This window comes from Monodelphis domestica, chromosome 4 (assembly GCF_027887165.1).
Source record: "Monodelphis domestica isolate mMonDom1 chromosome 4, mMonDom1.pri, whole genome shotgun sequence".
NCBI classification, from domain to species: domain Eukaryota; kingdom Metazoa; phylum Chordata; class Mammalia; order Didelphimorphia; family Didelphidae; genus Monodelphis; species Monodelphis domestica.
The window spans coordinates 401,060,520-401,069,579 of NC_077230.1; the positions used below are offsets into that span (position 1 = coordinate 401,060,520).

The 9,060-nt window shown below is 46.4% G+C and overlaps 1 long non-coding RNA gene across 1 annotated transcript; it reads right to left on the minus strand.

Moving 5' to 3' along the window:
- Positions 1–1,859: 1,859 nt before the first annotated feature.
- On the minus strand, positions 1,860–8,856 carry LOC130453906 (uncharacterized). The gene is made up of 3 exons (XR_008911572.1): positions 6,008–8,856; positions 5,668–5,801; positions 1,860–4,580 (listed from the first exon to the last, which is right to left on the minus strand). It is a non-coding gene; the product is annotated as an uncharacterized LOC130453906 (long non-coding RNA).
- Positions 8,857–9,060: the final 204 nt, after the last annotated feature.

Sequence of the window (9,060 nt, forward strand, 5' to 3'; positions counted from 1 at the left end):
TCCCCTTCTGACTCCCCTCTTCTCCTCCCCCTGCCTCTTGTCCCCCTCCCCCTTCCTCAGTGTCCTCTTCTCTCCCTTGTCCCCATTCCTACCCCTGCCCCCCCACCCCCACCCCCGTGACTCAGGTGGGAGATTCTGCAGACATCTGGGAGCCTGAAAAGTGTCCGCTAGTGCCATGAGCCAGAAACATCCTGTCCTTCTTCACTCCAGTGCCCCTGGCATGCCGCCTCGATTTCCGTCCCGCCACAGGTTAAATAATCCCTTTACCTAGAGATGACTTGGGTTGTTTTGTTTCTTCCCTCTAGGAGGAAACGCTTCATTTAAGGAAGGGCACAGGACCAAGAAGCATGAGCTCAGCCTTCATGCTCCGGCCACTTTGCCAAGAGGCACCTTTAAGGCTGGGGCTAAGGGAAGAGGACTTCTAGCAGAGAGGACCACTTGGCAGCTGCTTCCTTTTCTAGCACAGACTAGATGGTCTCTGAGGCCCCTTCCAGCTCTGAAATGCTGTCATTGTATTTCTGTTGAGAGGTCCTGGATAGAGAGCACTGGTCTCAGAGTAAAGAAGACCTGAGATCAAGACCTGCCTCTGACGAAGAATGGCACTGTGCTCCTGGGCAAGTCATTTTACCTCTCTCTGCCTCAGTTTCCTCAACTATAAAATGGGGAGAATAGTAGTAACTACCTGTCAGGGTTGTGGTGAATGCCAAATGAGATAATATTTGTAAAATAATAAGCACGTTGCCTGGAAAACAGTGAGTACTTAATACATCTTCCCTCCCTTCATCCCTTCCTTCTTCCCTCCCTTCCTTCCTCCCTTCATTCTTCCCTCCCTCCCTTCCTACTTCCATCTTTCTCTCCCTCCCTCCTTCCCTCCCTCCCTCCCTCCTTCCATTCCTCCCTTCCTTCATTTTCCTTCCTCTTTTCCTTTCTCCCTTCATCCCTCTCTCCCTCCCTCCTTCCCTCCCTTCCTTTCTCTTCCTTCCTTCCTTCCTTCCTTCCTTCCTTCCTTCCTTCCTTCCTTCCTTCCTTCCTTCCTGCTTGGTTTTCAAGATGCTAAGTTAAGAGACTTGGCCAGATCATTTTTGAAGCATGGATCAATGTTGATTTGGTGATTAGAATTGGGAGGAAAAACAGGTCAGACAAATGATAGCTTGCAATCTGGCAAGTGCATTGTCTGAATTTTAGTCTTGGTTGGCTTGGATTAACAGGAAACACTTCCCTTGCTGTAGGCACTAGCTGTGACTTTCCTGCTCAAATGAGCACTTCGAAAATTCCACAACAAGATGGTCCCTATCATTCCTCCCAGCTCTGAATTTCTCCTTTGAACCTCACAAACACCTCTGGCTGATGGGTATTGTACCCATTCTATAGATGAGCTGCCTGAAGCTCCAAAGTTGAAGTCACTTTCCTAGGGTTACACAGCTAAAAAGTCTGAGTTTTTCGAACCTCTCATTTTACCAAAATGGAAACTGAGGTTTAGAGAGGTTAAGTGAGTTTTCTATCCAAAGTCAAAAGTTAAGGGGGTATCTAGGTATCTCAGTGGGTCGAAAGGCAGGACTAGAGCCGGGAGGTCCTCAGTTCAAATCAGACACTTCCCAGCTGTGTGACCCTGGGCAAGTCACTTGACCCCCATTGCCTAGCCCTTACTGCTCTTCTTCCTTAGAACCAATAGGCAGTATTAATTCTAAGGCAGAAAGTAAGGGTTAAAAGAAAAAGTCAAATGTTAAGTATCAAAGGTGAGATTTGAACCCACATCTTTTTTTCTATGCCTATAGAAATGTTCATTTTGTTTGAGGTTTGTTAATAAATACAAATAAATAACAATAAAACAAATTATAATAACTTTTAATAAAGGCACAAGAAGTAGATTACAGTTGTTGACTTTTCAAAACTCTCAAAAACCAGGTGTTGAAAAGTGCCTGAAAAGTGCCAGGGATGTGAGCTGACTGCTTGCTGGCATCTGAGGGATCTCTTGGCATGGCACGACTCCCTCTAGTGGATTCCACGCCTCCAGGAAGCCCTCGGCCATAAAGGGACCCTTCTTCCAAAATACCTTTCCCCAAGGAAGAGCCCTTCTTTCCAGCACCCCTCAGCATTTCGGGGGTCACTTGGCCCCTCCATGGCCCCCCTTCATCTTTCTTTTCTTTCTTTCCCCCAAAGGGTTTTGTGTTTTCAAGCAAACAAGGGATTTGAAGCAAAAAAGCCAGAAGTGGTTCCATGGCAGAGTCTTATTGGTTGAAGAAAGAGAAGGAAGGGGTGGATGCTGGATGTGCTTGGGTGATTTTTTTTAATGGGACCTAGTAGAACAAGCCCCCACCAGGCGCCAAGAACATATTGTTCAGAGGAAAAGATTTGTGAACGGGTGGCTGTCCAGGCCCCGAGTTGCTGGGTGGAGGCTCCCACCAGCTGGTACCTGTTTTCTTTTCCACTAGATGCAGTTGGGAGGGACTGAATGCATCAGGCTCCCGGCCCTACCCCAGTGGGAAGAGGGATGGAGAGTTTTTCTATCTCAATCACCACTTGGCACTTGGAGGGGCCCCGGATGACGATGCGATGAGAGAGGCAGCATCTCGGGGAGAAGCAGTTCAAACCGGAGCTAGGGAAGGGGGGGTGGGGGCCAGCTTGGGATGCAAGGGTGAACAAGTTCACTTGGGGCCTTGGGGAGTCCTCCCTGCCAGACCCAGAGCTTACTTTGGGCTCTTCGAAAAGGAATCTTTTGGCTCAAGTATCGGGACACAAGGGAAAGAGACCGAGCTTTCCCCCTAGGGTTTGCCCCAGCCTCTCAATGGCAGGCACAGGACCAGAGATTCCTAGATCTAAAGCCAGAAAGGGAACTCAGAGGCCATCCAGCACAACCCTCTCAAGTAACAATGGAGGAAACTGAGGACCAGGAAGACCATAGGATCATAGGTCATTTGGCAAAGACCTCTAAAGATATCTAGTCCTTTTTTAAAATAGAGGAAACTGAGGCACAAGGAAGTCAACCCATCATAAAAATGGACCTCAGAGGCCATCTAGAACAACCCTCCCAAGTAACAGTGGAGGAAACTGAGGACCAGGAAGACCATAGGATCATAGGTCATTTGGCAAAGATCTCTAAAGATATCTAGTCCTTTTTTAAATAGAGGAAACTGAGGCACAAGGAAGTCAACCCATCATAAAAATGGACCTTAGAGGTCAATTTCCCCATTTAACAGATGAGAAAACTGAAGTCCAGGAGCATTAAACTGCTTGACCAGTCACATAGGTGATGATCATCAGATGTGGACTTTGAATACTCACAGGTTTGTTCCTAGAGGAGGAATTTGGGGCTTCTCTGTCAGAAGGGTTAGACTGGTGCCCAGGTGGCTTGTGGACACAAAGGACAGTTCTGATTATTTTGGTGTCTTCTCCCCTCTCCTTTTTACCCATATTCCTCACAACTGTTCATTTCATATTCCTAAAATGCAGATCTGACTATGTCACTTTCTCCCTTAAGCAGCTTCAGTGGCTCCCTCTTTTTTTTTTCTCAGCAAAAACACAAATTCCCTAATTTGTCATTTAAAGCCCATCTTCTTCTGGCTCTTCCTGCCTTGCCTGGCTCATTGCACATTGTGTTGTTGTTCACTCTGTCTGACTCTTCATGATCCCATTTGTGGTTTTTTTGGCAAAGACCCTGGAGTGGTTTGCCATTTCCCTCTCCAGCTCATTGACATAAGAGGAATCTAAGGTCAACCAGGGTTAAGTGACTTTCCCAAGGTCACACAGTTACTGATTTGAACTCAGATCTTCTCACTTCAGCCTGGCACTGTATCCACACAATTTGCCACCTAGTACATTACTACCATTCAGACACAAAAGGCTCCTTCCAAACCAACTTATTTCCCCTTTCTCAGATACATCAGCCCATTACCACTCCTTGCCATTGCCATCCCTTCTGAACCTTGCCTCACTGGTCCTATTAGAATTCCTCACTTCCTTGGGGACTTAGGTCAAATGCTGCCTTCTAAGCAAAGTTCATCCAAGTCTCCTACCCAGAAGTTAGCCAATAAATATGTGTTCTCTGGACAAAATTCTACTTGTCGTTCTAGACCAGGGCTACTTCCATGGGGCTCTGGGAACTTGTTTTTTGATATTTTTATATTAAAACTAGGCTGTAATATGTTTTTCTTTTCTTTTTAAAAATTTTAGAATATTTTCCCAAGGTTACATGATTCTTGATTTTCCCTCCCCCCTCCCAGAGCTGACAAGCAATTTCACTGGGTCGTACATTTCCATGTTATTCATATTTGCCATATGGTGATCTTTAACATCAAAACCCTATTCATATCCCTATCAAACTACATGATCATTCATATGTTTTCATCTGCATTTCCACTCCCACAGTTCTTTCTCTGGGTGTGGATAGTGTTCTTTCTCATAAGTCCCTCAGAATTGTCCTGGATCATTGCATTGATGCTAGTAGAGAAGTGCATTACATTCAATTGTGCCACAGTGTATCCATCTCGGTGTACAATGTTCTCCTGGTTCTGCTCCTCTCGCTCTGCATCAATTCCTGGAGGTCGTTTCAGTTCACATGGAATTCCTCCACTTTATTATTCCTTTTAGCACAATAATATTCCATCACCAACATATACCACAGTTTGTTCAGCCATTCCCCAATCAAAGGGCATCCCCCCATTTTCCAATTTTTTGCTACCACAAAGAGCGCAGCTATGAATATTCTTGTACATGTATTTTTCCTTATTATCTCTTTGGGGTACAAACCCAGCAGTCCTATGGCTGGATCACAGGGCAGGCAGTCTTTTAAAGCCCTTTGCACATAGTTCCAAATTGCATCCAGAATGGTTGGACCAATTCACAACTCCATCAGCAATGAATTAATGTCCCCACTTTGCCACATCCCCTCCAAAATTGATCACTTTCCTTTGCTGCCATATTGACCATAAACTGTAATATATTTAACATAATTGGTTTCCTTTATAATCTTATGTGTTTTATTTTATGCATTTAAAAACATTCTTCTGAGGACTTCATGTCTTCATCCTCCCTCTACTACATACCTGGTGTCAACGTGGAATCTAGAAGTCCCCAGTTTATTTAGTTGAGAGGTAAAACCCCAGGTTTTGACCTTGCCACAGGAGAGTTTCCCCCCTGAGAGAAGGTCCCACTTCACCAGACAATAGACATCCACTTCAGGTGGGAGATAAGCCCCATCCGAAATGAAATGACCAGAAGCCTTTCCCCAGTATATCACACCCTCCTTCGGAGGACCTTCAGCTTAGGAGACTGACATATTGCCTGTAGTACCAAAGAGTCACTCAAATTCGGATGGGGTCTACCTCCCACCTGAAGTGGATGTCCATTGTCTAGTGAAGTGGGACCTTCCCTCAGGGGGAAAACTCTCCTGTGACAAGGTCAAAACCTGGGGTTTCTACCCTTAAACTAAGCAAACTGGGGAACTTCTAGATTTCCAGGTTGACACAGGCATTATGCTAAGTCCTGAGGGATACAAAGAAAGACAAAAGCATTCCCTGCCCTTGAGAAGTTTATAAGCAAAGGGAAGATCCCATGCAAACAACCTCAATACAAACAAGAAGGTTCTGGCAGGAGAGCTTTTGTGATATCTTTCCTGGGCTCACACTTCCATGATGCTTCCAGTGGCCTCTCCACCATCTTATCACTCACCCTTCTTACAAATACCCTTTAGGTGTTGTCTTCTATTAGAATGCAAACTCCTTGAAGGCAGGCTCTATCTCCATTGCTAGTTCAATGATACCTTGGTTTTCATTGATAATCCCTCTGAAAACAATCCAAGAAATCTGAAACCAACAAAAACAGGCAATTATTTCCATATGAATCAATGTAAATCCAATTAATTCATTCTAGAAACTCCAAAATACAAGCCAAAATACATTTTATAGAGAATAAATATAGTGTTAAATACTAAAAACAATTAAGAAGTCAATATAAAATGAATATAAAGGACTAATGTAAAGAATAAATGAACATTTAACATGACATTTACCTTTCTGAAGACTCTTCTTGGTGTGTGGAGGGAGAGAGGTTATTGTTTGGAATTGTATGGAATTCCCTCCATAAGGACCTTGGATAGAAGCTGACATGTAGAGTTGTTACCTTGATTATGTCCCTCTTCTCAGCTGAGATACTCTGGGGGAATTTCTAGTTGACTGAGATGAGATATCTCACTCCCAATGAGAGAACTCATTCATTTTGCTCTCCATATGCTTCATCTGATTTTTGTTTTTGCTATCTATATGGATAAATGGATTCAGTACATGTATTGCTCATGCTGAGCCCGAGAACTTGTGGGTCACCCTTTGTTTTCACAAAACTAGCATCAAGGTCAAGTGGGCACACCCACAAAATCCCAGGCGACCTACCAAAACGGAGACAAATTTTTCATGGAAAAAATCGACAAAAACTGAAACCTACAATAATCAATGTCAATGAAAACCGAGATATTACTGCCTTTTTATCCCTGGGGGCAGTTAGGTGGCCACTTAGTGCCTAGAATGCCAGGACTGGAGTCAGAAAATTCCGTGTTTAAATTTAGCTTCGGATACTTTCTAGCAGTGTGACCCTGGGCAAGTCTCTTTACTCTGTTTGCCTCTGTTTCCTCATCTGTACAATAAACTGGAGAAGAAAATGGCAAACCACCCCAGTGTCTTTGTCAAGAAAATCTCAAATGAAGTCATGAAGAATTGGACACAAGTGAAACAACTGGACAGCAACAAAAATCACATAGTAAATCACATCGTAATGACTTTCTTAATATCTGGAGTTGAGTGCCAAGGCCCAGATGGAGGCTCAGCAGATTCTGAAGACATTTTCACATGGAGTGGCTCTGTGCTACTTCTCAACTTTCTGTTTAGTGAGCGCTAGACACACTGTTCTGCCTCAGTAGGACAAACATAAGCTCTGGGAGGGCAGGCAGGGACTATTTTTTTTTGTCTGTTTCTGCAGGCTCCTACACAGTGCCTGGCACATGGGAGATTCCAACTACTGAAGGATTAATCAGTGCTTATTGAACTGAACTGAACTTGGATCAGAGACAAGGTCCTAATCCAACCCCCGTTTTTATGTGAGGAACCTGAAGCTCAGGGAAGTCCACAGGATTATAGATTTAGAGCTAGAAGGGAATTCAGAGGGGATCTTGCTCAACTCTGTACTTGACAGAGGAGGAGGAAACCATGGCATAGGGACCACAACTCTTTTATTACCACAGAGCTCTCTCTGTCTCTCTTTGTGTCTCTGTCTCTGTCTGTCTCTCTTCCTCTGTCTCTGTATCTCTCAAAGTCTGTCTGTCTTTCTCCAGCTTTCTCTCCTTTCCTCTGTTCTAGTCTTAAGCTGTTTCTCTCTGTCTGTCCCCCTCAGTCTCAGTCTGTCTCTCTGTCTTTTTCCCTCTTTCTCTGTCTGTCTGTTTCTCTCTGTTTCTGTCTCTCTCTCTTTCTCTGTGTCTGTCTGTCTCTACTCTCTCCCTCTTCCTCCCTCAGTCTTGGTCTCTGTTTCTGTTTCTCTCTCTCTGTCTGTCTGTCTCTCCTTCTCCCTCCCTCTCCCTCCCTCAGTCTCGGTCTCTGTCTCTCTTTCTGTCTCTGTCTGTTTCTCTGTCTCTGTCTGTCTCTCTTTCTCTGTGTCTGTCTGTCTGTCTCTCCTTCTCGCTCCCCCTCTCTCCCTCAGTCTCAGTCTCTGTCTCTCTTTCTCTGTGTCTGTCTGTCTCTCCTCTCTCCCCCTTCCTCCCTCAGTCTCGGTCTCTGTCTCTCTGTGTTTCTGTGTCTCTCTGTCTCTGTCTGTCTCTCTGTCTCTGTCTGTCTCTCTTTCTCTGTCTGTCTGTCTCTCCTTCTCGCTCCCCCTCCCTCCCTCAGTCTCGGTCTTTGTCTCTCTCTGTCTCAGTCTGTCTCTCTTTCTCTGTGTCTGTCTGTCTCTCCTCTCTCCCCCTTCCTCCCTCAGTTTCGGTCTCTGTCTCTCTGTGTTTCTGTGTCTCTCTGTGTCTGTCTGTCTCTCCTCTCTCCCCCTCCCTCCCTCAGTCTCGGTCTCTGTCTCTCTTTCTCTGTCTCTGTCTGTCTCTTTCTCTGTGTCTGTCTGTCTCTCCTTCTCGCTCCCCCTCCCTCCCTCAGTCTCGGTCTCTGTCTCTCTTTCTCTGTCTCTGTCTGTCTCTCTGTCTCAGTCTGTCTCTCTTTCTCTGTGTCTGTCTGTCTCTCCTCCCTCCCCCTCCCTCCCTCAGTCTCGGTCTCTGTCTCTCTTTCTCTGTCTCTGTCTGTCTCTCTGTCTCAGTCTGTCTCTCTTTCTCTGTGTCTGTCTGTCTCTCCTCCCTCCCCCTTCCTCCCTCAGTCTGGTCTCTGTCTCTCTTTCTCTGTCTCTGTCTGTCTCTCTGTCTCAGTCTGTCTCTCTTTCTCTGTCTCTGTCTGTCTCTCCTCGCTCCCCCTTCCTCCCTCAGTCTGGTCTCTGTCTCTCTTTCTCTGTCTCTGTCTGTCTCTGTCTCTGTCTGTCTCTTTCTCTGTGTCTGTCTGTCTCTCCTTCTCGCTCCCCCTCCCTCCCTCAGTCTCGGTCTCTGTCTCTCTTTCTCTGTCTCAGTCTGTCTCTCTTTCTCTGTGTCTGTCTGTCTCTCCTCGCTCCCCCTTCCTCCCTCAGCCTCCGTCTCTGTCTCCTCTACCACGCTGGATGGGCCTGAGGCTATCTCCTTCGTTCCCATCGGCGCTGGGACCCAAACGAGGACTCTTTCGGGTGACTCCATTCGCCACGTCCGGGTCCCTCCAGTCCAGTCCCTCCAAGCCCTGGAGGCTCCGCGTCCTGCGGTTTACTGGCCAGAAGAGAACGCGCGGGGCGGGGCTAAGCGAGCCGAGGCCGCGGCCGCCAGTTGTGTGTGTTTCTGGTCTCGCACGAGAACTGCTCGCCCCTCTGAATCAGCGCTCGCTGGCCGAACACTTGCTCCATGACATATCCCACCCAAGGGGCAGGGAAGTCGGGTGACCTAATGCTGCTAGTCAAACGCACAGGAGTCCCTCCCAGCACTACCTAATGCTTCAACTTCGCCGGTCCGGGGGGAGCTGGCCCCACCCC